Consider the following 23,167-nt stretch of genomic DNA (forward strand, 5'->3'; position numbering starts at 1 on the left):
TTGGAATGTGCTGCCCAGTGAGGTGGTGGAGTCACCATCCCTGGAGGTGTTCAAGAGGGGATTGGACGTGGTACTTGGTGCCACAGTTTAGTCATGAGGTCTGTGGTGACAGGTTGGACTTGATGATCTTTGAGGTCTTTTCCAACCTTGGTGATTCTGTGGTTCTGTGGAACTGGGTGTTGCTGGGTGATCAGTGAAATACTGCCACAGGTCAGTATTAAGAAACATTAGTGTTTGCAAAAGATGGTCTGCAGGAGAAAATATCAATGTATGAATTGTTGGCAGTAGAGTGAGAAAAATAGTAAATGTAGGTGAAAAAGAGGGACAAGAGGAAATGTAGGTGAAAAAATAGGACAAGAAACCATAGACAGCAACTTTGCACTGATTTAACTGATGAGAAAAATTAACCAGTCTGTTTTCCTTTTATGTTTTTCTGCTGTTTTTCTTACCACCAGGAAAGTAACATGGGCTGACAAATTGTTGATCCTGATACAGATGAAATAGGTGGTAGAAAGTGTGTCAAGAATATCCAGCAACTGAAGTAGATAATTTGTCAAGACTGCTGGTGCCTTTTTCAATAAATGCATACAGCAGAAGATAAAATCTCAGAAATTTCTGTATTAAAGTAATATTTTCAATTTAAGTGCATCTTGCAAACCCTCTCCTGAAATGAGATTTATTCATACTGAGAGAGCAGAAGTTTCACATCATTACAGTCACAGAGATGAAATAGAAAGGTATAGCCTCAGCCCCTCTTTAAGTTCATCTTTACAAATACCAGCCAAATCATTTACTTCTGCATGTGGCTGCTTTGAACCATTCAAGGACAGTCTTTTGGGCAGGCTAGGCTTTTTCAGTTAATATGTACTAATAAAACCATTCAAAGTTACACTCAGGCACCAGAAAATCTGGTGAGGATTTTATTCCTAGATCAAACAAATTGATACTGCATGGCAATTATCTACGGTTTGTTCTGAACTCTACGTGGAGCATAATAATCACATATGCTCTTACTCAGTATCTTGTCACTTGAGTGAGTCAGCAAAAGGATGGGTCAGAAATAGTACAGCTAGAGCTGGAAATACGTTTCCCTGTGTCACCTTCACACCATATGTATGATTTTATTATTATTTATTCCAGCTTTCCAGCTCTTGCCAAACCCCTTTCTGCAGATGTTGGAACTGCTGTCAGACGAGGAAGAGCACAGCACAAGATCCTTATGCTCTTCAGTCTCTCCCTCCGTCCACAAATGACAGCACTTACTTAGTACATGCCAAACTGCTCGTTCTATCCCTAGTGGAAGCCCCAGCACATGTGGTTTTTTAGCTTCACTTTTCCACACATGCAGGGATCAAAAGAGAATCTCAATTTGTAAGACTAAGTTCTTTTCTTAAAGAATAGCAACGAGGAAGGCAGATGATGAGATTATCAAAGGAACTAATAACTAGGCCTCCAAAATGCTTCAATTATTTTCCTTTGATATGCCAGTGTGGACACAATAAAGGCCATATGAGGTGGTTCAGTAATTTATAGGCCAATCATAGCACAAGGATAAAATTTTACTTTTAAGCTGTTGCTCGTTGAAGAAAAACAAACTTCCAAAACTGGTTTTTTTCCTATAATTGTCATTTAACATTAACAATTATTTAAAGAAAACAATCCAAGGAAGTTTTTTTAACATAAAACTCCCATGACATATAAACCCATTCCCATGTGTCTCTTACTCTTGATGCCAATGTATTCACCCACGGTATTTAGGGTCTCTCTGCTTTTATGAAGACACATTCTCTCTGTGGATTTTCAAAGAGAGTTATGCAGCTGAAGAATTCTCTGAACACTTTCCTGCATTTTTCTGAGACTGCTCTCAGAACAGAGAGTACCACACAACAACCTCCCAGATTCCACTCATCCATAAACATCACCCAGAAACACAGAATCATAACATTCTAGGGGTTGGAAGGGACCTCCAGAGATCACCATATCCAACCTCCTCGTGAAGCAGGACCACTTAGGGCAAGTCACATAGGAATGCTTCTTAGTGAAGGACACTCCACAACCATGTATGGATATAGATATAGATATAGATATAGATATAGATATAGATATAGATATAGATATAGATTATATAGATTATATAGATAGATATAGATGATATAGATAGATATAGATGATATAGATATAGATATATAGAAAGATGACCTAGATATATACACACACTTCATATGAGTATGCATTTATATATACATTTATAGATCTATATTTGGGATTTGAAAGCAATAAATAAAGGGTTGACATGTTTTCCTAGTCTAGAGCACAAGCCCTATAAGGAGAGGCTGAGGAAGCTGGGGTTGCTTAGCGTGGAGAAGAGGAGGCTCAGATGAGACCTTATTGCTCTCTACAACTACCTGAAGGGAGGTTATAGCCAGGTGGGGGCAACCACCAACAGAGCAAGAGGACATGGTCTCAAGCTGCACCAGGGGAGGTTTAGGATGGATGTTAGGAAGAAGTTCTTCACAGAAAGAGTGATTGGCCATTGGAATGGGCTGCCCAGGGAGGTGGTGGAGTCACCATCACTGGAGGTGTTTAGGAAGAAACTGGGTGGGGCACATAGTGCCATGGTTTACTTGGTTAGATGGTGTTGGGTGATAGGTTGGACTTGATGATCTCAGAGGTCTTTTCCAACCTGGTTTATTCTATTCTATTCTATTCTATTCTATTCTATTCTATTCTATTCTATTCTATTCTATTCTATTCTATTCTATTCTATTCTATTCTATTCTATTCTATTCTATTCTATTCTATTCTATTCTATTCTATTCTATTCTCTTTCTTTGAATTAACAAAAGCAAATCACCCTTAGAATTGGAGAAACCAAATATTTATTTCTCAGAAATTTTAACATTCAGACATTGCATTGCAAGAACATTGTAAGAATATTTGAGATAATGGAGGACATAGTTCTTATCAGAATCCTATTTCATATGATAACAGAAACAGTAAAAATTACTAAGATATTGTTTGGTCAGCATTATTGAAAAGATTCAGCAGTGGCCTGAAAGATTAGGTGACTTCAGGAGTAGACTTTGCCTTCTTATGGTAACACACAAGGAATGAAATCTTGTCCCTCTATAATGCTATGGGAATTTTTCTACTGACTTGATCAGAGACAGAATGAGTTCTACCATAGTCCATTTATATGGAGGGAAATAATGAGACAAATATAAGGAAGCTGCAGTTAGTCTACTTATTCATTGCTTTCCTGAAGAGAGACAGAAAATCAGAGCAAAAATGGTTTGAGTGCTTGATTTGGAGTTAGTTTTTCCTCTGGTCTGTCAAAAACTGAGGACTGCAGGTAGACTCAGGTTGTCTGAACACAGCTGTCACAATGTGGGATGTGATCATAAGAATCATAATTTAGACCAATTCAAGAATATTTCACTATAGGCTGACTGCAAACAAACTTCCACCAAGCTCTGCAGCTGTCAAGCAGCAGAGAGGAAGAAACATTTCTGAGGAGGATTATACCTGGAACTATCTGGAAAAACACATTTTTGGTGAAAAGAAACTGAAATATGGAGAAAAAACATCCTAGCTCACATTTCAAATGTTCCTCAAGGGAAAGATGCTCCTTAAGGGTGAAAAAATAGTTTGGTTTGCCCCACTGACAGTCAGACTCTCGTTTTTCCTGCCCCCCAGATTTAGGTGTAACAGAGCCACCAGCCCAGGAGCAAATATCCAGGCACAGCTAGGAAAGGAGAGACTTCTGCAGGCCAGTATTCACAGACAACCCCGCTAACACAAGCTGATGATCTCTCTCACAGAAATATGTCCCTGTGGAGAACACAGGGCAGGAACAGGGAGTGTAAAGTGGCATTATCACCTTTATCAGGGAGCTCATTAACACTGTAATAATCTTCACTGAGCAGAAAAACAATTGTTTGCATAAAGCAGATGTTCTACTAGCGTACTACAAGATGAGAAAAATCAGTTAAATAAGGGGGTTTAAGCTTACAGAAATTGGCAGTTCTGAAAGCAAGCAAGCACTCATACTGCAGCAAAGCCAGGTCTGCCTCATTGCTCCCTCCATTGCTGACAAAGCTGAGTAGTGACCATGCGGGTTCCTTACTACTCCCCATCTGTTTAGGTGAGTTGGATTGGTTGATGGGTTGGACACAATGATCTTGAAGGTCTCTTCCAACCTGGTCTGGTCTATTCTATTCTATTCTATTCTATTCTATTCTATTCTATTCTATTCTATTCTATTCTATTCTACCTCCAACAGAGATGCAAGGAGAAAGAGACTGGATGAAGGAAAGTCTGCAAATTAAATCCTCTAGGGCTTGATAGTATGCAGTAAAACAATTGACTGTTAGTCAAACTGAACAGAGTATTTAAGGCATGGACTCACCAGTGCTAAGTACAGGGCCATGATCGCTTTCCTACTTGTGCTGGTCGCACTCTTTCTGATACAGGCCAGGATGCTGTTGGCCTTTTTGGTTACCTGAGCACACTGCTGGCTCATGTTCAGCTGTTCTCCAGCCACTCTGCCCCACGCTTGTAGCATTGTCTAGGGTTGTTGTGACCCAGGTGGAGGATCCAGCACTTGCCCTTGTTAAACCCCATACAACTGACCTCAGCCCACCAATTCAGCCTGTCCAGACCCCTTTGAAAAGACTTTCTACCCCCAAGCAGATCAACAGTCCCAATTTTTCTCAACTCTGACCATCCTTTGGATGAAGTGAAATGAAAGGCAAAGAGTCCTTGTTGTCCCATGCATAACAGAGGGAAGCCTCTGGTAGTAAGCTGGGGGGCTCTCCATTGCCTCAGTAGACAATAGATGCAAAATGGTCACCCCAATTTTGTTGTTGTTGTTGTTCTTAATTTGTTATTGTAGTAACACTTATTCCATGTGGATGCATAGATATATATTGCTAGGGAAAGAAGAAAAGAGAGAGATTCAAAATGATGAAATAAAGCCAATAGGTTTGGATGCTGCTGATTATTTTGCTCTAACAGAAGAGTAAACAACCTCAGAAATGCACTAAAAAGAAAACAAAAGAAAATATTCTTGATCTTAAAACATGCTAGGTGACTCACAGCTTATACTGACTTTTAATGAATTAGGTTTTTCCCCATATTCTAAGCATTCTTTAACTTCCATGAATATCATTTCATACTTGAAAAATCTTTGCCTCAAATTTGTATTTTGTGCTTCTAAAGTTTTCTTGTCCTGATTTTTGAAGATATTAAACACACATTTATTCACCTTGGAGCCAGAGGGGCTGTGAATAATAATAATTTATGAAGAGCAGACCACTTCTCTGTGTGCCCAGAAATAGATGGCCATTTAAATTAAGTGTTGATACCAACATTTTAAAACGTTGGCCCTGGATCACAAACATAAAAGAGGCTCTAGGGACATCATTAACTGAATTGACCTCCTGTGTGCATAATTGGCACTAAGGCCAAAAAAAGCTAGCAATTGTACCTTTGGAAATTGAATTTAGTAAGGAGAATATATGGTGGCTTTGAAAAGAACCTCTGATTATTATGAAAACACTGATTGCATGGCCTGTTTCCTTAGAAACTAACCAAAAGGTGACACGTGTTGTTGACTTTCTATTATACATTCATAACATCATCTTTCAATTCCATGTCATAAAGAATTTATGTAGGACATTAATCATGCAAGACCATTAAATTGTTATCTCATTTCGGTGATAATTGTTTACTGCTATAAATGGTGCATGTTTTGTTCCAACAGTTGGACTGTGACTAAAATGTATCCTCAGAGCAGTGCTGGCAAAGAAGATTAACTTCTTCAGAGAGCAGGGGCTATGAAAGTAGGGGAGCATCTTGTTGTTGTATATGAGAAAATGTGAGTTAAATATACTGTGTAATTCAGTCACTAAGAGAACCAAATGAAGCACTAGCAGTAAAAAACCTAACCTTCTCACGGCTATGTCCATCTGATCAAGAGTGCTAAGGAAAGAATCTTGCAGCCTCCTCATGTTAATAATGTACCTGGCCCCTTTCTGAAAGTATAGAGAGGATAAATCATCTGGCTTTTATAATTGTTTAAAACAATGAAGCCTGTAAGCTAAAACCTAACAAAACTGAACTATGAAATCTACAGGCAACTGTGTATAGCAATGAATGTTCATAAAAACCAGCAAAGCTACCTCCCCAGCATAACTCAGCTAATCAGAGCTATGCTGGGCAACACAATGATTTGTCACCTGCTTTTAGATTTCCCTATTGACTGCTGTGTGGAATAAGAATGGGATCAATTTAGAGCAGTCCTTTAATCCCAAGGGTGCCATCACTAATGCTGCTGTCTGTTACTGCTTTCTAAATGGAACCCAACAATATATTTTTCTGTAGCAAAGAGTCTACTTTATGAGCATAATAAATAGCAATGGCCCTTTAATGACAACTTTAGCTTTGGCCATTATGGTACATTTTAAGTGCTTAAAAACACTAATGGGAGCTATACAGTGTTAATTATACTTAAGATATGAGTGCTGTACACAAGAAGTACTGCAACATTAAGTAAAACACTTCTGCTAATCCTAATTATAGCCTGTATAGAAGAGATAAGCGAAATCAAGTGCTCCTTTACAGCAAGTTCTCAAAATAGCAGAGACAGGAAGGACAAATTGGCTGGTAAAACACTTGAAGCACCTTCTAGCATAGGGCTTGATCCTTATTTGCACCATTTGTATAAGCAGCTACTTGCAGGAGGTCTGCTGTGCAGAAGCAGATGCATATATATATATATATATACACACACACACACACATCATGGCCCTGTAATCAGCCCTGTACAGGACTAATCTGTGCACTGTCAAAGCCAGCTGTGCTCTGTATAAACATGAAGCAGCACACAGTCATTAATCTGAAAGACCAGACTGGAGATTCTAAGACCGTACGCATGAAGGGCAAGCTGAGCAGGAAAGTTTAGATTCACCTTGACTAACTTTGAGCATTTTAACTCTAGTGCCTGAATTCAGAGGGAAATTGCTGGCCCATCTTTGTAGCCATTGGATGGCCAGAGGTAATGCAGATTTCCCTGCAGCAGCTATTCATGCCTGTTTATCTCTACAGACCACAGAAGAAATCTGAGGTGACTGTGATCCACTTTGGAAAATTCAATAAAATGCCTAAAACTGATTTTGATTTGGCCTGCTTGCAATAAGTAGTGCTCACATCTCATCTGAGTGTTTAGACACAGAGAACTTCTAATTGGTTTATACAACTCAGGGATTGCATATTTTGCCTTGTTGGAACCATTTTGGCAGGGGCAGAAAGGGAGGAGAAATAAGAAAATTTCTTGAAAATTTGATTCAGATAAAGTCCACAAATACTTTGGGCTTGGCTCTACTCTTACAGCTCAAGTTAAAATGCATGATAGCACTGACCTTTGCTTGTCTATGTTTATGGATTGCCCCTGCTTCATTCTCAAAGGTATCAAAAGGAAAGATCAATTATATGAAGACTCCTGTGTTTAGATACTTGCTCCATCCTGTTCTGCAGACAGTCTCCCCAGAAGATTATACCATAGCACAGTCAACAGCTCTGAGCCAGGCAAAGTCCTAAAACTACTCCTAAAAGTCTGTATCCACCAGGAACAAGAGAGTCACCATTAACTACATAGGGTGGATATGAGGAGGAAAACTTCTCTGGTGCATGATCTTTGATTGCTGTCAGAGTTACAGAGGAACATGTGTGTGACTGCATAGCAGTTGCTTAGCATCATTATGGTCGACATTTCTTGAGGTGTGGCACCTTCTCCAAGTTTACACATTTGTCCCTGGCCTGGAATTTATGACAGCAGGTCACAAACTAGTTCAACTCCTGCAGTAAGTAATCACAGCAAATGTAAAACAATAGATAAAGCCAGCATAATTATCAGTGTAGACTATGCTAATGATTTGAGATGCATGTAAATCAATTTACATTCTCTACAAGAAACAAATACAAATATTGGTGGAACAAGGTACAAAAAATAATCTTCACTGAGCCAATGGCCATCTCAGGATATACAAACAAGTGATATAGCTGTGAATTCTTGTTGCAACTTCATCCCTGCCTACCTGTAAAATCAATAGTAGGTAATAACATGAGGGCTGTACCAGGGCAGGAAGCTTTTTCTTCACAACTTTAACCTGGACCCCAGGGTGGCAGAAGACTTCTCTGTGAAGTGGGTCTGCTCTGCACATTGGGCCTTCAGTTTCCTTTAGGAGAGTGTCTCCTATGACACTGACACATCCTTTTTTCCTTTATGTGAGTAATTTTGGCAGAGGGCATAGGTCACCTTAACCTCAGTGACACCTCCAAGCCAGATGAACCCTACTCCTCATTATTGTTTTGTTCTGTTTGCACAGCCTCATACCTGTTATGCAAGGGCAGTTGGGAAGGTGGGGTAGTCACAGAGGAGAGGTGACTACTGCGCTGGATAGGAGCTTTTCCCCATGGAACCCTATCCCTTGAATCACTCTTTTCAGCTAGGTGAAGAGAGAATAGGGAATCCCTCATATCACACGTATTGTTTTCAGTCAGGCTTGTTCCAGGGAAGCTAGGGTGAGATTCCAGTAGCCTCTTTCCCTCACTCCTTGATACTATTTGATCTACTTACCTCCTTCCAGAGCTCTGTCACTAAGTGAAGGAATTCCTCCACCTGGGCACACATCACACAGGCACTCTCACTGATATTAAAATATTCAGAACATTTTGAACACAAATCCTTCTGAACACAGAAAGTACTAAAGCATATTATTATTCTAAATAATAAGAAAACATGGTTGCATCAGTCTTGATTTGGCACTAGGAACAATGCATCCGTTCAGCATCTTAGAGATTTATTCACACTGAGCATTCAGAAGTAGTATTCTTTGAAGAACCCTTATCAACTCAGAATGAGCCTTTTATAAACTGCAAAACTGTAAAAGCTGTTCTTCTCAGGCAATCTTTATAGATCTGGTTTTCAAATATGCTTTCTTCCTCTTCAGAGTGAGACACCTTTTTGTACTTGAGCTGCAGTACGGAAAAGATGCAAATATTTTGACCGCCGCAATTTGATATTCCACACTGCCTTGATAAGATGTCAGAAATCATCCTCATAATTTGTAATCCATCTAGCACTGTTTTTGTAAAAGCTTTTTGACATATAGCTTGTTACTGGTCTAGTACTTTCAGCTGTACTATTTCCATGAGACTGCCAATACTTATTTTGCCATGGCTAGGAAACTTCTTATAAGTGTGGAAAATATATGCACATTGCCTAAATGGACACTGGCAATCCATAAAATTGGAACAGAATTAGCATCACCAGTTTTTAGTGTACAGTGTATTCAGTGGGCTTGCTGCAGAATGCACAAGATTCAATATAACTAGCATATAAAGATACTCTTGTTATAGAATAGAATAGAATAGAATAGAATAGAATAGAATAGAATAGAATAGAATAGAATAGAATAGGCCAAACCAGATTGGAAGAAACCTTTAAGATCATCATGTCCAACCTATCATCCAACACCACCTAACCAACTAAACCATGCAAACAAGCACCCTATCAAGTCTCTTCCTGAACACCTCCATTGATGGTGACCCCAACACCTTCTCAGGCAGCCCATTCCAATGGGCAATCACTCTCTCTGTGTAAAACTTCCTCCTAACCGCCAGCCTAAACCTCCCCTGGTACAGCCTGAGACTGTGTCCTCTTGTTCTGGTACTGGTAGCCTGGGAGAAGAGACCAACCTCTGCCTGTCTACAACCCCCTTTAAGGTAGTTGTAGAGAGCAATAAAGCCCCCCTGCGTCTCCTCTTCTCCAGGCTAAGCAGCCCCAGCTCCCTCAGTCTCTCCTCATAGGGCTTGTGTTCCAAACCCCTCACCAACTTTGTTGCCCTTCTCTGGACTCGTTCCAGCAAGTCAACATCCTTCCTAAACTGAGGAGCCCAGAACTGGACACAGGACTCGAGGTGTGGCCTAACCAGCGCCTCTTCTCTTCTTTTTTCCTCTTCTTCCTCTCCTTTTTCCCTCTTCTATGTTAGAACTCATTATTGTGCCATCATCTTTCAGAAGTAATGATGCAGAATTAGAATTTGACAGTGGTTCAGGAAGGAGCCAGCCAGCAAAATATCTGCAGGGAATCACAGTCCTTTCTATAATATCTGCCCACCTGGGCATCACTCCAAGTAACTGCATTTCCATGTCACTCAAGAGTGCTGCCCACAAGTTGGAGTGCCAGCTGATCTGTATTGCAAATGACACAAATTGTTTCATTCATAAGAGACAGGATTCTTTGTGATAAAGTCAAAAGCACCCAGGGAGCTGGGGCAGTTCCAGCCTCTACCTTCAGTCCTCTCCCAGCTCAATGGGGCTATGCAGGAAGATGGGGCTCAGTCTTGCCGGTGTCTGTCTGCAGGATCCTGGGACTTATCCACTTCTATACAACTCCTGATAGATTCAACCGGTGCTGGCAAATCCAGGTAACAGAGCAGATCATGGAGCTTCATCAGAAGTTTTAAATATAAGGAAGAAATTCTTTGTTTTATGAAGGTGCTGAGACATTGGTCAGGTTGAATAAGACTTTGAGAAACCTGATCTAAATGAAGGTGTATCTGCCCATGGCAGAGGGGTCAGACTAGATAAACTTTAAAAGTCCCTTCCAAACGAAACCATTCTATGATTTTATGACTGTATGATGCTGAGTTACATTTGCTGAACTGTAGGGGAGGTTACAGGTATGCCATCTGCTTCTGGGAGTAATCCCAGCACTCACAAGAATTTAATTATATTTTAAAGCATTCATTCTTCACAAACAAACCTCAGGCTAAAGCCTTTTCCAAACAGACAGAGCATCACTTATCATAGAATCATAGAATCAGTCAGGGTTGGAAGGGACCACAAGGATCATCTAGTTCCAACCCACCTGCCATGGGCAGGGACACCCCACACTAGATCAGGCTGGCCAGAGCCTCAGCCAGCCTGCTCTTAAACACCTCCAGGGACGGGGCCCCAACCACCTCCCTTGACAACCCATTCCAGGGCTTCACCACTCTCATGGGGAAGAACTTCTTCCTCATGTCCAGCCTGAATCTCCCCACCTCCAGCTTCATTCCATTCCCCCTAGTCCTGTCACTACCTGAGATCCTGAGCAGTCCCTCCCCAGCCTTCTTGTAGGCCCCCTTCAGATACTGGAAAGCCACAATTAGGTCACCTCTTAGCCTTCTCTTCTCCAGACTGAACAGCCCCAACTCTTTCAGTCTGTCCTCATAGGAGAGGTGCTCCAGCCCTCTGATCATCACTTATACCTCTCATCTTTTCATGACCAATGACAGACTTGTGCTCAGTATTTTCTATTAGAAATATTACAGAAGTCAGTTTGAGAATTTGCAAATTATATTTGAATGAGAGTTCTAGAAAGAATTGTAAAGAGGCAGGCAAATAACCACTAGAATGATCTCCCTCCCTCTCTCTCTCTCTCTCTTTCTCTCTCTCCATTTCAGACCTGGATTTTGTCTTGTATTGCATTAGTTTTCCTGTCAAGGATGGGTGTAATTCTGGTGGAATGTGATCCGTAAAAGTGTAAATATGAATTGCTGTTAATATAGACAACTGGTGTTTTTCAGCAGCCTAACAAAAAACCAACCAAAACAAACAACCCACCAAAAAATCACACCACCAAACAACAAACCAGTTGGGTTACATCTCCAAACTATTATTTGGCTATTATGAAAAATAATAACAAATAAAAATCAAATGCTGTATATAAAAATCTATTACTTTATTAATAATAAAAAATCCTCCCATGAAGGAGTCATCTTAAGCACATTTAAAAAAAAAATCTCTTTTTTTACTCTAGAATGCCATTGATCACTCTAGACTTTGTGTAGCAGCCATCATAGAAAACTCTCAGAGAGTTTGTTTTCCTGGAAAATGGTGTCAAGTCCATATTTGCTTCTTTTTATGTTCTCCTACTCAGTAGGCTTCTCTACAAGATTTGTCTTTTGAGCTCGCAAGTAATTAGTGCAGAGATTTTGGTATTTCTGAGTAGCAATGGCAGCTTGTGTAGGGGAGGTTTAGGCTCGAGGTGAGGAGAAAGTTCTTCACTGATAGAGTTGTTGGCCACTGGAATGGGCTGCCCGGGGAGGTGGTGGAGTCACCATCCCTGGAGGTGTTCAAGAGGGGATTAGATGTGGCACTTGGTGCCATGGTCTAGTCATGAGGTCTGTGGTGACAGGTTGGACTTGATGATCTTTGAGGCCTCTTCCAACGTTGGTGATTCTGTGATTTTCTGACTCGTGCAGCCTGACTTTGATCTCCTCTGAGGTACTCTATATTGAGATACTGCTTTGTCTGCACCTCTTTTGGCTTCTTAAGTATGGAAAATGAAGGCAGAATTCTGGAGGACCCAAGACACGATATTTGGTACCACTTAATGCTCAAGTTTAGAAATTTATTATAAAGCATGAAAAGATCACTTATCCATGTAACAAGAATGTTAGAGACATGAGCAGCATGTGTTGCAGACTGGTACAATATATTATTGTTAAGGTATGACTAGCTAGAACTCTTTATGACAAGAATGCTTGAGTAATGCTTTATTAAATCATACATAAAATTCTTACTAAACCTTCAAAAAGATTTATCAATATACCTTTGAAATGTATGATGTTCAAAATTTCAACACTGTTAAGTGTAGAGTTGGGAGCAAACTAATTTCACAAAACAACCACAACCCAAACACAACCAAAAAAAATAAATCAATGAGAAATGTTCTCATAGATCTGAGATCAATCAAAATGTCCACTTGTTCAGTGTTGTAAAGGGGTGGTGGGGAGTTGGGGAAGGAGAAAGAGGATTGATTTTTCACTTCAACTTTCCTAACCATAAATCAGGATCACAGAATGGCTAATGTTGGACAGGACCTATATAGGTCAGGGCAACTTGCAGCCAGTTGCCCAGGACCCAGATGGCTTATGAATATGTCCAAAGATGGAGATTTCACAGCCTCTCCAGGCAACCCATGTCAGTGCTCTGTCACCCTCTTGGTGAAAAAATAATAATTCATAATGCTTAGAGGGAACCTGCTGTGTTTCATTTTGTGCCCATTGCCTCTTGTCCTCCCACAGTCTGTCTCTGTCCTCTTTATACACTCCCTTCAGGCGTTTACATTAATAAGATCTCCTCTGCACCTTCTCTTTTCCAGTCCCTTTATCTTTTCAGCTACTTTTCATTGGACTTTCTCCAGTATGTCCATGTCTTTCTTGTACTGGCTAGCCCAGAACTGGACACAGCACTCCAGGTAGGGCCTCACCAGTGCTGAAACGAGGAGAATGGTTACCTTCTTTGAACTGCTGGCAATAATTTGCCTAATGTGGCCCAGCATACTATTGGCCTTTTTTGCAGCACAGGCACATTGCTGGTTCACATTCATCTTGGTGTTCACCAGGACCCCCAGGGCCTTTCCTGCAAAGCTGCTTTCTAGTGAGGCAGACCCCAGCATATGCTCCTGCATGGGGTTGTTCCGATCCAGTTGTATGTCTTGGTATTTCCATTTGTGGAGCATCATGAGGTTCCTGTCAGTCCATTTCTCCAGCCCAATGCATAGCAGCATATCAGACACTCCTTTCAGTATTGTGTTTTCAGCAGACCAGCTGAGGTTAGACTCCACCCTATCATCCAAATCATTAATGAAGACATTAAACAGGACTGGTCCCACTGTTGACCCCTAGGGTATACCACTAGTTACTGACCTCCAACTAGACTTTGTGCCATCATCCTCTGGGCCTGGCCTTTCAGCAAGTTTTTAGTACACCTCAGTGTCTGCTCATCCAGCCCATACATCAAAATTTTCTCTGTGAGGATCTTACAGGAGGCAAAGACCTTCATGAAGTCTGGGCAGACAATACTCATTGCTCAACCAATATATTTCTCCTAACAAATGTATAGCTGAAGCTGATCATAGACTACATGCTGCCCAGACAGCCAGGGAAAACATGACACTCTAGTCTATTAAAATTGCACTCCAGATTACATGGAATTGGCTGATTGACCAAATTTGTTTACTAGGATGAAGCTATACTAATGTTATTCTTCACAAACTAGTTGGACCTGCTCCTTCTCACTCAAAAAGGAAATTACAAGGCCTGGAAATTAATTACTTCTATTCATACAAATGCAAAATGTTGGGATGTTTTTTCCCTCTTTTTATAGTTTTACAAGTGGAATGTAGACAACTTTGTGTCTGAGAGAAACCAAAGGCGTATACTTGCCAGAGTTCTCATCATTTATAATATATTATCTGTGCTTCAGCTAAGCTGATTGCTTTTTTTTTCTCTGTTGGCATTAGTCTACATTTCATTGCCCATATCATATTAGTATACATTGCTGTTTCCAAGGAGCAGCACCAGCTTCCAAAGATCGGTTCGGTTCACTTCCAAATCTCTGAAATGTGTCTGATATATGTATGTATCTTACAACAAAGATCACAAATGATAAGCCTGTATTGCTATCATGTTTATTCATTCATAACTATACAACCAATGAATTTACTCCTTTGTCTAGTCGTCCTATGTGTCCCGAAAAGGAACTGACTGCTTTTATCACAGGAGGAAGATATTTACTGCTTGCTATAGGTTCGCTGTGGGATAGGATAGGATAGGATAGGATAGGATAGGATAGGATAGGATAGGATAGGATAGGATAGGATAGGATAGGATAGGATAGGATAGGATAGGATAGGATAGGATAGGGTAGGATAGACCATTGTGGAAGAGACCTTCAAGATCATCACATCCAATCCAGCATCCAACACCATCAACTAAACCATGAAACCAAGCACCCCATCAAGTCTCCTTCTAAACACCTCCACTGATGGTGACTCCACCACCTCCCCGGGCAGCACATTCCAATGGGCAATCACTCTCTCTATGAAGAATTTCTTCCTAACATCCAACCTAAACCTCCCCTGGTGCAGCTTGAGACTGTGTCCTCTTGTTCTGGTGCTGGTTGCCTGGGAGAAGAGACCAGTCCATGGGTTTGTTTTCAGTGTGTGGGTTTTGTTTTGTTTGTTTGCTTTGATTTTGATTTGGTTTTTGGTTTTTCTTTGGTTTTGATTTGGTTGGTTGGGGATTTTTTTAATGTTCTATCACATAGTATCCTGTCAGAAATCCTGATGATGCCCAGTGATAAAAGTGAAGGAGCCAGAGAGCTCCAAGTCTAAAGCTGATATATGGGCAGACCACGCAGTCTACTCTGAATCTTGGTTATGGGTAGCAATTGGGACAGATGATATTGGTCCTAATTAAAAGTTCATAAATACAACTACATGCAGATAGCCTTTACAGGAAAGCTCCAATAAGCATAGTTTTTTTGCTGTCTGATTTCTTATTGAAACATCTGTGTGATTTTGGTTTTGCACTTCAATATCACTTTTGCCTCCCTTTTGGTCTGTTTTAACATATCTGAATATAAATCACCATGAAACATACTGCTTTAAAGTGTTGGGTTTTTTTTTCTGAGGGTACATTGAAATAGCCACAGTGCTAAATTAAATCCATTCAAGGCTTTTCTGTGATAAGGAAGTGCTTTTAACATAGTAAAGCATTTCTTTTTTTATATACATAGTTTTAACAGACTTCTGCTCACCAAAGCAGAGCAAGTTAAAATGAGGAGCCTGTATTGCCACCAGGCAAACTGCGGGAGCTCTGAAGACACAAGGAGCACATATCTGTCCCCAGTGGTCTGCATTCTAGGCATGCCTTCCAAATTTTTCCACAGGCAGGCCGTATTGTCCAAAGGGCTGCTGTTGGGCTTAAGGTCCTGAGTGCTTTCTCATTTAAAACCAAAAATAATGGGATTTTTACTCCTAACTGATTAAGAAACATTTGAAAATGGAATGGAAACCCTGCAGCTTTTTGATAATTTGCACACTGGTACCTTGCAATTCATGAAGTGGATGCACTCTTCCCTCTATTGATAATTTAGTCCACCATCGAATTAAGTTAGATTTCTGTGTATACTTTATTTATATGCATCAGGCACAACTACAAGAGCAACTGCATCTCTTCATATAGCATAGTCTATGCAGGGGACGAAGTTTTTCCAACGGCTTTTTTTTTTGGTCCAAAATGGTCATAAAACTTCTCTATATGGGCACAGAATCAAGAGGAAAACCACAAATTGTGTTTGCCAGACCATGTAAAAAGCACTATCATAATTCTTCTCTTTCAACAGTTTTGTTTACTCACTGGACTCTGATAAACAAATACAAATGGTTATGGTGGAAGATGGATGGATGGATGGATGGATGGATGGATGGATGGATGGATGGATGGATGGATGGATGGATGGGTGGATGGATGGATGGATGGATGATGAGTCTGTAGATGGACAGCTAGTGGATAATGGATAATAGTCATCAGTAATGAAGCTTAGACAGCATATTAATAAATCTGTAGCATGCAGAACCTGTGCATTTCTGAGGAAAGAGAAGAAAACAATCAGCTGGCATATTGTCACAAGTCTGTTGAGGTGGAACTGAATGGAATGGTATAACCGTCATGCACTGGGCAGACTGTGACAGGTTACAGACAGTTGATAAAGTGAAATTTTAAATGAAGGAGCAACCTTGTTCTATTGTATCCTGCAATTAAAGCCATTAGGCATGGGGAAAATCATTTTGATTTCCACCTTTATGGTTCTGGAATATATCTCTTCATTGTACTGATAAAATCTAATGTGTTATATATTTCACCACGACAAAATATAATTGATGTCACGAACAGTTTTAAATGATTGCTTGTATAATGTATGCTTTTAGCAGAACTGTATTTATTATTGTAAAATTTCTGAAGCTTGTCCTAAATTACTGTGAAATGCACCAAAGTGGAAGAGAAAGATTTTTTTCCAATGACAGTACCAGTTATTTGAAAGATTTCAACTTTCAAGTCCATTTCACAATACTTTCAGCTCCTACATTCCCTCTCTCTCTCTCATTTCTTTTCTTTTTAAGGGAAAAGGATGCAAGGAACAAAGAAGAGAAAAAAAATGCCCATTATATTTATGAAACCAGATAAAAGAGGCAATAAAAAGAATGTTTTATGTAACAGCAATAAAAGTTTAGATGCATGTAGTTTAATGAAAATCACATTTTAAAACCAAAGTGATATGTAGAAGGATTTTCAGCCCCAATATCAAAATACAGAAAATAACTCAAGCCACTGCAAAACTAGTTAGTCAATGTAATTTTCTACATTCACAGAGGTACCTAGCAATGACACATTATCACTCAAGCTCAAGCATTGGAACATTAACAGTGCAGAAATTCTGCATGCATTTTTGTATGCTATACATTCTTGCTATGTTCCATGTTTGATTTTATCATTGTAGCCATTCCTCTATTTCTATGTCACTTTTGATGAGCTGCAAGTTTGAAAGCATGTTTACAGATATTTTTCTTCCACTGACTATCAAAAGCCTATATAATGACTATATAATTTCCCTGGCCTCTTAGGATTAGAATGCACAACATGCAACGCCCTGAAATGTGTTTGTACAGATACCCACACAACATATTTTGCACAGTTCTTTTGGTGTCCCTTAGAAAGGTATCTCTGTGACTCTCAGGCTGATTTCCCTTGACTGTAATAAACAAAACAAGGCATAAATTCATCAAAGATCATTCCCACATGGAACAGTACTTCGGAGCGAGCTGGAATGCAAAAGCAAATGAAGGCAAATGGGTAAAAAGGACAAAATTATTCCCCTAAATGCAGCGAGAAGTGAGGTAGACATTTTAGAGATGAATGCCTGCATATTATACCCTGGACATGCGGTCTAGTGACTTAATAGCTGCAACAGTAGTGCACAATATTGGTTTCCAGTTTAGCAGAAGGCTATGACCTGACCCATAAGATCAAATTAAAAGTATTTACAGTGTTTTGCCACCAGCTCTGGTATCTTACTGTCTCCTGAGGGACACACACATGCAAATCAACACTGAACAGCCACACAGGTAACAAATTTCCCACTGGATGTTGCCCAGGTGATTGAGATTGTTCTATTACATCAACACATCCTTCTTGTACTTTTTCACTTTGCACCAGGATATTCTGGGGAGGCAATCCCAAACACAGCTAGGTGCAACATTTTAGAGCCTCCACAGCAAGGGACTGTAATGACAAATGAAGAATAAGATTATTATCCTAGGTCTCAGGAAAGCAACTTCCTAGCCCAGCCAAAACAATTAGGCTCCAGGGAGTGAACCATCATTCTCAGACACTGTTCTGTAAAACAAAGTACTTTCTCTACACAGATCACTTCTTTTCTCATTAGTGACTGATTACAAGGCCAACTGCAGCAATTCATTATCCAGAAAACAGATAACAGAAGGTATTTAAACTACTTTAATCTTCCTTTTAAACAAATTTAAAGCTGGGAATTAAAGAATCAGAATTATACCACCAGGCAGATTCACAGACCACCAGAGAAGTCTCCAGAGAGTCATGGATTACCCTTGTTCTAGCAAAAAAAGCAAGGAAGAGGAGAGTTTAGTGCCAAGTGCAAAGATTTAAGGGCTGAATTTAGCTTCAGGAAGCTTTTTCCTGGTTGCCCATGAACAGACACTATGTTCACTACTTCCTTTTCCAGGGATCATAGTATCATAGTATCATAGTATCATTCAGGGTTGGAAGGGACCACAAGGATCATCTAGTTCCAACCCCCCTGCCATGGGCAGGGACACCCCACACTAGATCAGGCTGGACAGAGCCTCATCCAGCCTGGGCTTAAACACCCCCAGGGACGGGGCCTCGACCACCTCCCTGGACAACCCATTCCAGAGCTTCACCACTCTCATGGTGAAGAACCTCCTTCTCACATCCAGCCGGAATCTTCCCACCTCCAGCTTCATTCCATTCCCCCTAGTCCTATCACTATCTGAGATCCTGAGCAGTCCCTCCCCAGCCCTCCTGTAGGCCCCCTTCAGATACTGGAAGGCCACAATTAGGTCACCTCGGAGCCTTCTTTTCTCCAGACTGAACAGCCCCAACTCCTTCAGTCTGTCCTCATAGGAGAGGTGCTCCAGCCCTCTGATCATCCTTGTGGCCCTTCTCTGGACACGTTCCAGCACCTCCAGATCCCTCTTGTAATAGGGGCTCCAGAAGGATGAGGATGAGGATGAGGATGAGGATGAGGATGAGGATGAGGATGAGGATGAGGATGAGGATGAGGATGAGGATGAGGATGTCCTCAACTGGTTTCATTGTGATCAGCTCCTCAGTTCTACATGTTGTATACATTGCTGGTGTTGCCATCAAGCCATCCTTTTTGCCAGGACTAATTTCTCCCGAGTGAAATCCACATCCTCTGCTATCATATTGCCCTGCATACTTAGTTGCATACAGGTCAGGAAAAAACCCACAACACAAGAGGAAGAGGTAAGATTATCTTTCCCATAACAAAACCTGCAACACATCCTCAATGAGGATGAAAATACTTCCATGGAGATTCTTCAGCAGAATGTGTTAAATTTGAAAAGGATGATAGTGCCTTTGAACTTCCAGCAGGTTCCATTTTAGAAGTACAACATAAAATATTTTTGGGAGGACCAGCACAGAAAGCAAAAGAAAGCAAATACTTGGTCTGAAAAAAGTCTACTCTTTCCAAGTCAGATCTCTGATTCTTGACCAGTCTGGTGCTGATGAGCAGCTCTGTAGGAGAAGAGTTTGGTTTCGAGCAGCTTCGAGGAGACTGTGGTCCGTCCTTGGGTTTGGAATGTACTCTGATCAGCAGCTGAGGGACCAGACAGGACTTGGTTGGATATGTTGAGAAGTGTTTGAATTACTTGTTTGTCATCATTAACCAATTTTATGCCTTTCTTGAGTGCATGTTAGTAGAAAGACAACCAATTAGAGTGTGACAACATTGCATTAGGTTTGTGTAGAAACATATATAAGTTAACGGCGTAACACAATAAATGCTTTTGCCTTCGCTTGAAACATCTTGGCTTGGAACTGTGTGTAGAAAACATGCCCATGCCACTACACAGCTCAAGAATGGTTGCCAGGCTAGGACCACATTAGAAGACTGGCAGTGGAGCTGTGTAATCGTGGAGAAGTGAGAAAACCCAGCTGCTGGAAAAGCTAGTCAGATGGCTACTGCCCATTTGGGCAGCACAGGGCAGGAAGTCCAGGAGTCAACATCAAATCTACTCCTCTTGGGCTACCCATAAGGTCCCTGCTGTATTTGAGGGCTCACGGCCAAACAAAGACTTTGGAACATACCCTATAGCATCAAGTGACTGCTTATTTCCATAGAAAAAGAATTCAATAGTAAACCATACTTGTATTGCATTTGTCCTGTGCAGGCCAGGTTAGAAATGCTAGACAATGGGATTATTCTTGGTATCTGCAAGCATGCTTAATGCTGTGCAATTTTTAGTATTCTTTTTTAAATGTCCCTGTGGAGAAGGGAATTCTGAACATTTTGAGTCTTAAATTATGAAAACATTTGCCAACAGTTCAGGGAGTTGTAAAATCTCATCAATAATTCTTTGCTGATGGGGAAATTTAGTTTCCTTCCCCTTAGACTCAGGATGGCTGTGGTCCTACATCTGAAGTTGCTTCCTCCGGTACTAATCCCCTGAATGAGAAACCCCGGACAAAGCACATCCTGGCTGAAGCACTGCATAGCCTGAAGGTGCCTCACTCTATTGATCTTCATGCCAGCCACTTGATGAGTGGTGGATCCGTGTTAGACAGCACTGGCACCTGCCACTGGAGAACTGATTGCACAAGGGGAGAGAGACTTGTATCTGAGACAGTGCCAGGTGCCAGCAATGGGCAGAAAGAGGATAGTTGATTGAGGTCAGGGGAGTGAGTCTCACACAGATACCAGTTTGAGAAAAGACTGTTCAAATCCTTAACAAAGCCTGAGTTGAATTCTTCAAAGATAGCCATGTCCCTGCTGCCATTCTGTGTACTGAGCCTTTTTCTTTCTTTTTAACACTGCTACACAGAGAGGCTTGGAAATATTTCTCACAACACATTATATCCTTTGAAAAGTACAGCTGATTTTCCATCGCCTTGTCTTTCCTGTGATTAAGTATGTTTAAAATACTCCCAAATCAAGCATTTTACAGATGGAAAAGTATTAAGAGCTCAAAAGGCTATAAGTGTCTGGGAAAGGATAGAAAAATCAATCCAAATGATTGAGAATTCGTGGCTTGAGAATGGAGAATTTAAAGAAATCAACTGTAAGGAGAGCTGTGCTTGTACATCAAAGGCAGAAGACCAGGTGGTTACACAAACTGCAAGCCTGTTTCTGTATTCCTAAAGGGAATTTGATTGAAAGTGAGGTTTGGAGTGCATCAGTTTGCAGCGTAAATGCTAAAGAAGCAAGGACTCGATGTTCTGTCTAGATTTATCCAAGTAAATAGGTTTATGGATTTCTCCCTACATTCATAATTCATTGGGATTTTAATATTTTCATCAGTTCATTTTAAATGGTCTTGCCATCTTTGAAGGCCCAGCCAAGCAAAATCCTGTTAAATAAGACAGCTTGTGTCGAATATAGATTCTGAAGCTGCTAAGTGAAACTATCCTTTTTTCCCTGTATTGCTTACAACATTTTGTAACAGCTCCCATGGCTTTGGGGCTGGAAAGTTTGTTAATTTTTACATCAGATCTTAAGTAAAGGAAAGATTTTCCAGGTTCACAGATTGGACACACTGCTGTACCTTACAAAATAAAAGGTTATGATTTTTGACACCTACTCATAACAAGGCTGCACATTTTGTGAAATTTGTAGGTTCAACATTTAGCCCTAAACATTTCCAGGGGTCACACTAGCTTTAGACCTAGATGGGGACACAGTATCTCCAGTTTCTGCTGTCATAAAGTGCTGAATAACCTTTATGTCACTGTATGTTCTCTGATGCATGTATTCACAATAGTGCATGTAAATTTACCTTGGTTAAAACCATGAGTGTAATACAGAAGCCAGGCTGTTCTGCTTCCTACCAGACAAACCTCTTCCTTCACAGGCTACACTACACTGCAGTAATAAGAATATAATCCTGATTAGCAATGAACTGGTGAATAGCAAGAAGGGAAGTTTGCAGACTCTTGGACTTTATGACTTTATTTCCATACAGCAATCAAATTATTAATTTCCCAGTAGGCAAAAAGCATGAAAGGACAGGCACTAATGCTCCAACTGGTACAGTCCCTTTGCTAAATTAGTAGTCACTTGAGGCATTAGAGAGAACTGTACATGATGCAGGGCAATTACAAGTTGGTATCATCCTAAATCAAAGGAGCTAGTGTTTAAAGATCACTAGAAATAATGCTCTTTAGAAAGGTGATCACCAGAAATTGAACCTATTACTTTCAAGCATCCCCCCAAGATCTAATCAAGTATGGAGTTTCTTAGCTCAGTGAGGAACCCCTAGGATTTTGCCATTCTCATCCATACCCTTTGACCTTAGGTCTCTTCAGGTCTCTCAGGAGCTCGGCTGGGGAGCACACAAGAAGTAAAATTTTGGTTGCACTGACCTATAAAACAATCTATGTGACTTCTCTGCTGCAGAGAGGGAAAATAAGAAATGAAACTGAATCCTTTCTGTCTGGCAAGTATTTAGAACTGGTAAATGAAGGAAGAGCTTCATTTCACTGCAAGGCAGCAATTCCTTTTGTGCAGAGTCAATAAGGAGGAACTTGGGCTTTTCATCTTTGATATATGCATTTCTAGTGCTACTACCATCATGGTAGCCATGCAGATCTTAAAATACTTTTCATTGTGTACATTCCCCACTGCAAATGCTGGCGTTCAATGACATTGCATGCCTTTGAAGCCATGACTGAATGATTTACTTCTAGATGTAACCTCGCTCTCAGTATTTTCTTCTCCTAAGAAGCAACTGTAACCATGTCTTTCAGATTTTCACAAAGGATTTTCACAAGAAGACTCCTAGTTAATTAGAATTGAACTCAAGTGTTTGGGTCTAATTCTCAATTTCACTTTAGGCAGGCCTATGTGTAAAGGAGAATCAGCCTCGTACTTTGTCGAATGGTGTGTTCATTGCACATTATATTCTGATATTTTAGCTCTCTGTGCGCAACAAAAATGCCTCCTGCTTTTTGCTCTTAATCTAGTATGT

This window comes from Melanerpes formicivorus, unplaced genomic scaffold (assembly GCF_026170545.1).
Source record: "Melanerpes formicivorus ecotype bairdi unplaced genomic scaffold, bMelFor1.0.p_v2 SCAF_11, whole genome shotgun sequence".
In the NCBI taxonomy this organism is placed as follows: Eukaryota; Metazoa; Chordata; class Aves; order Piciformes; family Picidae; genus Melanerpes; species Melanerpes formicivorus.